Below are 6885 nucleotides of genomic sequence, written 5' to 3'. Positions count from 1 at the left end.
TTCTTCTTCTTCTTCTTCTTCTTCTTCTTCTTCTTCTTCTTCTTCTTCTTCTTCTTCTCCTCCTCCTCCTCCTCCTCCTCCCCTTCTCCTTCTCCTTCTCCTTCCCCTTCCCCTTCTCCTTCTCCTTCTCCTTCTCCTTCTTTTCCTTCTCCTTCTTCTTCTTCCTCCTCCTCCTCCTCCTCCTCCTCCTCTTCTTCCTCCTCCTTCCCTTCCCTTCCTCCTCCTCTTCTTCTTCTTCTTCTTCTTCTTCTTCTTCTTCTTCTTCTTCTTCTTCTTCTTCTTCTTCTTCTTCTTCTTCTTCTTCTTCTTCTTCTTCTTCTTCTTCTTCTTCTTCCTCCTCCTCCTCCTCCTCCTCTTCTCCTTCTCCTTCTCCTTCTCCTTCTCCTTCTTTTCCTTCTCCTTCTTCTTCCTCCTCCTCCTCCTCCTTCTTCTTCCTCCTCCTCCTCCTCCTCTTCTTCCTCCTCCTCCTCCTCCTCCCCCTCCTCCTCCTCCTCCTCCTCCTCCTCCTCCTCCTCCTCCTCCTCCTCCTTCTTCCCTTCCCTTCCCTTATCCTCCTCCCTTCTCTCTTCTAGTACTGATGATGCTATATAGTTGGGTAATTAAGAAAGGATCACCCAACTCTTCTTCCTCCTCCCCTTCTCCTCGTCCTCCCCCCTCAACCCTCTCTCTTCTATTGATGGTATGTAGCTGGGCAATTAAACGTCTCCAAGAAGCAACCAAGCTGAGAGAGCGCCAAGGAGCCCTCCCAGTCCATCCCTGGGCTACAGACATTTCCTCTGCCAGGCCTGCGATTCTATGAACTTCCATAATTTACTATTTCAGCTCCAGAGAGCAGCTTCGTCCGTCCGGGCTCTGCTTTTTTAACCCTGTTGCCGGAGAGGAAGCAGCCGAAATATCCAGGGGCTGCATAAAAGGAAACTTCAGGCCAGATGCTTGGCCCCAAATCCCCTCAGCAAGAAACCACGATGCCCTGTATAAACAGACCAACCGTCATCGCCAGCAGCTGCACGAAAAACCATGCCGGGTTTTTGAATTCCCCCCCCCCCACTCTGCATTTTCAGCTCAAATTCCATTTCAACGAACTTTGGCAAGCTGCATTCACAAGACTTGGCAGCTGGGAGGAGCCTAAGGGAATGTAAGAAAAGAAAAAAAACCTCCAGAAGAGAAGCATCGCAGATAGTCCTTGACTTGTGACGGCTCACTTAGTGACTGTACGAAGTTAAGACAGATCTTCCCAGGGGTATTTACAACCTCACAGTCCTCCTCCTCCTCCTTTTTCCACAAACCCCCTTTCTCCCTTCTAGCACTGATGATGTTCCATAGTTGGGTCATTGAAACGTTTGCAAGAAAACCACCCAACTCAGAGAGCATCAAAGACCCCGCAGCCTTCCTCTTCCTCCTCCTCTTCTTGTTCTTCTCCTTCTTCTTCCCCTTCCTCCTCCTCCTCCATAACCATTACTAAAGCACACACCTCACTCTCTTCTGGTACTGAAGATGTTTCCTAGTTGGGTCATGAAATGTCTGCAAGAAAACCACCAAGCTCAGAGAGCATCAAGGGCCCCACAGTCTTCCTCCTCCTCTTCCTCTTCCTCTTCCTCCTCCTCCTTTCTTTTCCACAAATTCCCCTCCCTTCTAGCACTGATGATGTAACCTACTTTGGTAATGAAATGCCTGCAAGCAAACGATCAAGCTCAGAGAGTCCAAGGATCCCACAGTTCTCTTCCTCCTCCTCCACTTCCTCGTCCTCCTTTCTTTTTCCACAAACCCCCTTTCTCTCTTCTAGCACTGATGATGTTCCATAGTTGGGTCATTGAAACGTTTGCAAGAAAACCACCCAGCTCAGAGAGCCCCAAGGACCCCACAGTCTTCCTTCACTTCTATCATTCAAAACGACCTTGACCATCTAACCGCTTGGTCTAAAAATTGCCAGCTCCAAATCTCAACCAGCAAATGCTCAGTCTTACATATAGGAAAAAAGAACCCAAAAACTAAGTACATACTAGATGGACATTACCTTACAGACGACCCCCATCCCGTTAAAGACCTTGGAGTTTTCATGTCAAATGATCTAAGTGCCAAAGCCCACTGCAACTACATAGCAAAAAAGGCTCTAAGAGTTGTAAACCTAATCTTGCGTAGCTTCTTTTCCAAAAACACCACACTACTAACCAGAGCATATAAAACATTTGCTAGACCAATTCTAGAATACAGCTCACCTGTTTGGAACCCTCACCACATCTCTGACATCAATACAATTGAACGTGTCCAGAAATATTTTACAAGAAGAGTTCTCCATTCCTCTGAAAACAACAAAATACCCTATCCCACCAGACTTGAATCCTAGGCTTAGAAAACTTGGAACTCCGTCGCCTTCGACAAGACCTAAGTTTAACTCATAGAATCATCTATTGTAATGTCCTTCCTGTTAAAGACTACTTCAGCTTTAATTGCAATAATACTAGAGCAACTAATAGATTTAAACTTAATGTCAACCGCTTTAATCTAGATTGCAGAAAATACGACTTCTGTAACAGAATCATCAGTGCTTGGAATACTTTACCTGACTCTGTGGTCTCTTCCCATAATCCTAAAAGCTTTAACCAAAAACTTTCTACTATTGACCTCACCCCATTCCTAAGAGGACCATAAGGGGCGTGCATAAGCGCACAAACTTGCCTACCGTTCCTGTCCTATTGTCTTTTTTCTTTTCTTCTTCATATATATATATATATATATATATATATATATATGCTTATACCTCCTATATTTACTTATATATGTGTTTATATACTATATAATCTTTTTGTATGATACCTACATATATTGTTGTGACAAATAAATAAATTCCTCCTCCTCCTCCTCCTCCTCTTGTTCTTCTCCTTCTTCTTCCCCTTCCTCCTCCTCCTCCATAACCACCACTACACCACACACCTCACTCTCTTCTGGTACTGATGACGTTTCCTAGTTGGGTCACTGAAACGTTTGCAAGAAAACCACCCAGCTCAAAGAGCACCAAGGACCCCCCACGAGGGAAAGAGTGAAGCAAAGCAAAACATGGGAAATCCTTTTCAGCCAGGTGGGTGGGTTCTTTCCCCAGGTGAGAACGTTGGATCTGGCTTGCAATCGGTTTGATCCGAGGCAGCTACAGGGTCCTGGGGGCAAGGGGTGGAGCCCATGGCTCCTGTTTTTGGATGACCCGGTTGGGAACTGGCTGAGCCAGGAGGCTTAACCCTTCCCGTCAGCTGTTTCGACAGCTGGGAACGGATCCCGCAGATCCCTTCTTGAGCAGCACACCTCTCCCTTAGGGATCGCCACGCGGTCTTCCGTCCAAGGATCAAAGAAGGCCAACCCTGCTTCGCTTCCTGAGATCAGTCAAGGTTGCTTTTAAATAATAGTAATTTAAAGAAGAAGAAGAAAAAACAGGATGAAAGGGATTAAAGACGATGGGGTTCGCATCCTGCTTTAAAGACTCACTCACCTCGTCCAGGGTGCTCTCTTCTCCCAATTTCTTCCTCTTTTCACAATTTGATTCTCCCCTCCTCTTATACCTATTTTTTATATAATATACCTTATACACTACTTTCCTCCCTCCATATCTATCTATCTATCTATCTATCTTCCCATCTCTAATTCTCTCCTTCCTTCCTTCCTTCTTTCCTTTCTATCCTCCCATCTCTCCTTATCTCTCCTTCCTTTCTTTCTTCCTTCCTTCTTTCCTTTCTATCTTCCCATCTCTACTTATCTCTCCTTCCTTCCTTCCTTCCTTCCTTCCTTTCTATCTATCTATCTATCTATCTATCTATCTATCTATCTATCTATCTATCTATCTATCTATCTATCTATCTATCTATCTATCTCTATCATCTATCTATCCTCCCATCTCTACTTATCTCTCCTTCCTTCCTTCTTTCCTTTCTATCTTCCCATCTCTACTTCTCTCTACTTCCTTCCTTCCTTCCTATCTATCTATCTATCTATCTATCTATCTATCTATCTATCTATCCATCATCTATCCATCCTCCCATCTCTACTTATCTCTCCTTCCTTCCTTCCTTCCCTTCCTTCCTTTCTATCCTCCCATTCTACTTATCTCTCCTTCCTTCCTTTCCTTCCTTCTTTCCTTCCTTCCTTCCCTTTCTATCCTCCCATCTCTACTTATCCTTCCTTCCTTCCTTCCTTCCTTCCTTCCTTCCTTCCTTCCTTCCTTCCTCTCTCTCTCTCTCTCTCTCTCTCTCTCTCTCTCTCTCTCTCTCTCATATTCAGTGGGGCCCTCAATGAGATACTGGTGGGGCTCCTCCTTTGCTTGGGTAGCAATAATCCCACAGACCACCAGAGGGCAGCTTAGAAATTACAGTAATTCCAAATCTGTCCACTATATCCACAGCATTGCACAAACGTGGCGACTTTAAGACGGGTGGACTTCAACTCCCAGAATTCCCCTGGCTGAATTCCGGCTGGCTGGGGAATTCTGGGAGTTGAAGTCCACCCGTCTTAAAAGGCGGCCACCTTGAGAAGGCCCGGAGTAGCCCTTGTGAGAGAGATGGGTGTTACAGAGGCAGCCAGTCGTGTCTTCTCCGAGCTCTTTTATTATTTATTTAAATTTATTCACTATGGAGCTCCCGTGGATGGCAGATTTGACCTGCAGCTATCCATTATTCAGACATCTGCTGTCTTGTGTCTCTCGGCCTCCCTTTTTCCGTCTCAGTTTGTTATGCTAGTCCTTACTCTTCCTCCCTCCCTTCTGCTCCCATTCTTTCTCTTCCCTCCCTTCCTTCTTTTTCTGCCTCCCTTTTCTTCCTCCTTCACCCTCTAGTCCTCAGTTCCTTCTTTCCTCCCTCCCTCCCTCGCCTCACTTACTTTTCCTTTCCTTTCCTCCTATTCCCTTCCTTCCCCCTCCTCACTCCCCCTCTTAGAATATTTCCTCCTTCCCTTCCTTCCCATCCTTCCTTCCTCCCTCCCTTCGTTCTTTCCGTCTTTTCTTTCCTTTCTCTCTTCTTTTCCATCCCTTTCTTTTTATTCTTTCTCTTCCTTTCCTCCTTCCCTCTTTTGTTCCCTTTCTTCCTTCCATCTTTCCTTTCTTCCTCTCCCACTCTCATTTCATTCTTTCCTTTCTTTTTCCTTTTTTTCCATCCCTTTCTTTTATCCTTTCCCTTTCCTTTCCTCTTCTCCTTCCTTTCCTCCTTCCCTTTGTTCCCTTCCTTCCTTCCTTCCTTCCTTCTCTTTCCTTCCTCCCTTATTTCTGTTTCTCTTTCCTTCCTCTTCCTTTTCCCCCATCCCTTTTCATCCTTCTCCTTTCTTTTAATTTCCTCCTTCCCTCTCTCTTTTGCTCCCTTCTTTCCCTTTCTCTTTTCCTTCCTTCCCTTCTTTTTTCTTTCTTTCTTCTCCTCATCTCCCCCCTCCCTCTGCCCACTCCCTTCTCCTTCTCCCAGCCTTCCCCTCCAGCAACAAAACTGTTGAATTGATCCATCCAATTCTAAGGCCTCACTCAGAGGTTAGATTAGCTTTCTGTCCCTTGATAACAACGCAACACCCCGTCTCTGTTTTTACAAACCCCCTCCCCAATTAGAGGGTGAAGGATAAGGAAGCCCCCTCCACCTCCCGCTCCAATTCACTCACTTCAATTTTCAGCTGCTCTGCTCCCCTTGGGTTTGATCCACCCAACCGGGTTGGAACAGGAAAAAGAAAAGAAAAAAAGACACACACACACGACAGGCTGTATTTAAAAGAACAAGACTTTTAATACAAATAAATTTACAGGACTTTGTGGTCTTCTTCCCCTCCCTCCCCTTCGCAACACTTCCTCCATATTAAATCCCCAGAACAAAGGAACATCTAGAAAGAACAAACAAGGGAAGAAGAAGAAAAAAATTATAAATAGGAGAACAAGCATTTGCAGATTCATCGTTCTTCGAATACAAGGCGAGGATCTCTGTCCACAAACCCACACTCACATGCAATACACACTTAGTGTCTTCCCCACAGAGATAAGGGAGGGAGGGGATTCTTCGGTGGGAGGGGAGGGGGGCTCGACAGCCTTATCAAAATGTGCCCATTCCCAAATCAACCCATTTCAATGCTTCTTGGCTGAACTGAGTCCTCTTAACCAACATTTGTTTTGTGTGGGTTTTGTGTTTTTTTTAAAATGAGAAACATCAATTAAACAATTGTTTAAACTAGGGGTGGGTTTACGCTTTATGCTAACTGCACAAAAGCCAAAGCTGCGGTTGTGAGAAACGAACCACCCACCGTAAACGTGAAGTGCCAATTAAAGGCATCAGATTAGGGTGGGTTTTGGGGGGGCAATTGCAAATGATGGGAATGAGACAGCCGGTGTGCTGCAGCCACACCCCCCCCAAAAAAAGCTAATGCAATCCTAGTCTGTGTTTACAAGAGGGATCATTTCAAGAGCACGCAAACTGTTAGTAGTCCCACTTTATCCTGGCTTGTTTTAAGACCGCACTTGGGAAAATTTGCATCCAGTTTTGGTCGCCACGATATGAGATGTGGAGACTCTAGAAAGAGTGCAGAGAAGAGCAACGAAGAGGATTAGGGGACTGGAGGCTGAAACATATGAAGAACGGTTGCTGGAACTGGGTATGTCTAGTTTAATGAAAAGAAGAGAATTTTTTTTTTTAATTGGCCAAGTGTGATTGGACACACAAGGAATTTGTCTTGGTGCATATGCTCTCAGTGTACATAAAAGAAAAGATACTTTCATCAAGGTACAACAGAAGGAACTAGGGGAGACATGATAGCAGTCTTCCAATATCTCAGGGGCTGCCCCAAAGAAGAGGGAGTCAAGCTATTCTCCAAAGCACCTGAAGGCAGGACAAAAAGCAATGAGTGGAAACTAATCAAGGACAGAAGCAACTTAGAACTAAGGAG

Source organism: Ahaetulla prasina, chromosome 3 (assembly GCF_028640845.1).
Source record: "Ahaetulla prasina isolate Xishuangbanna chromosome 3, ASM2864084v1, whole genome shotgun sequence".
In the NCBI taxonomy this organism is placed as follows: domain Eukaryota; kingdom Metazoa; phylum Chordata; class Lepidosauria; order Squamata; family Colubridae; genus Ahaetulla; species Ahaetulla prasina.
The sequence above is the reverse complement of the archived record's forward strand: the minus strand, read 5'-3'. Positions refer to the sequence as shown.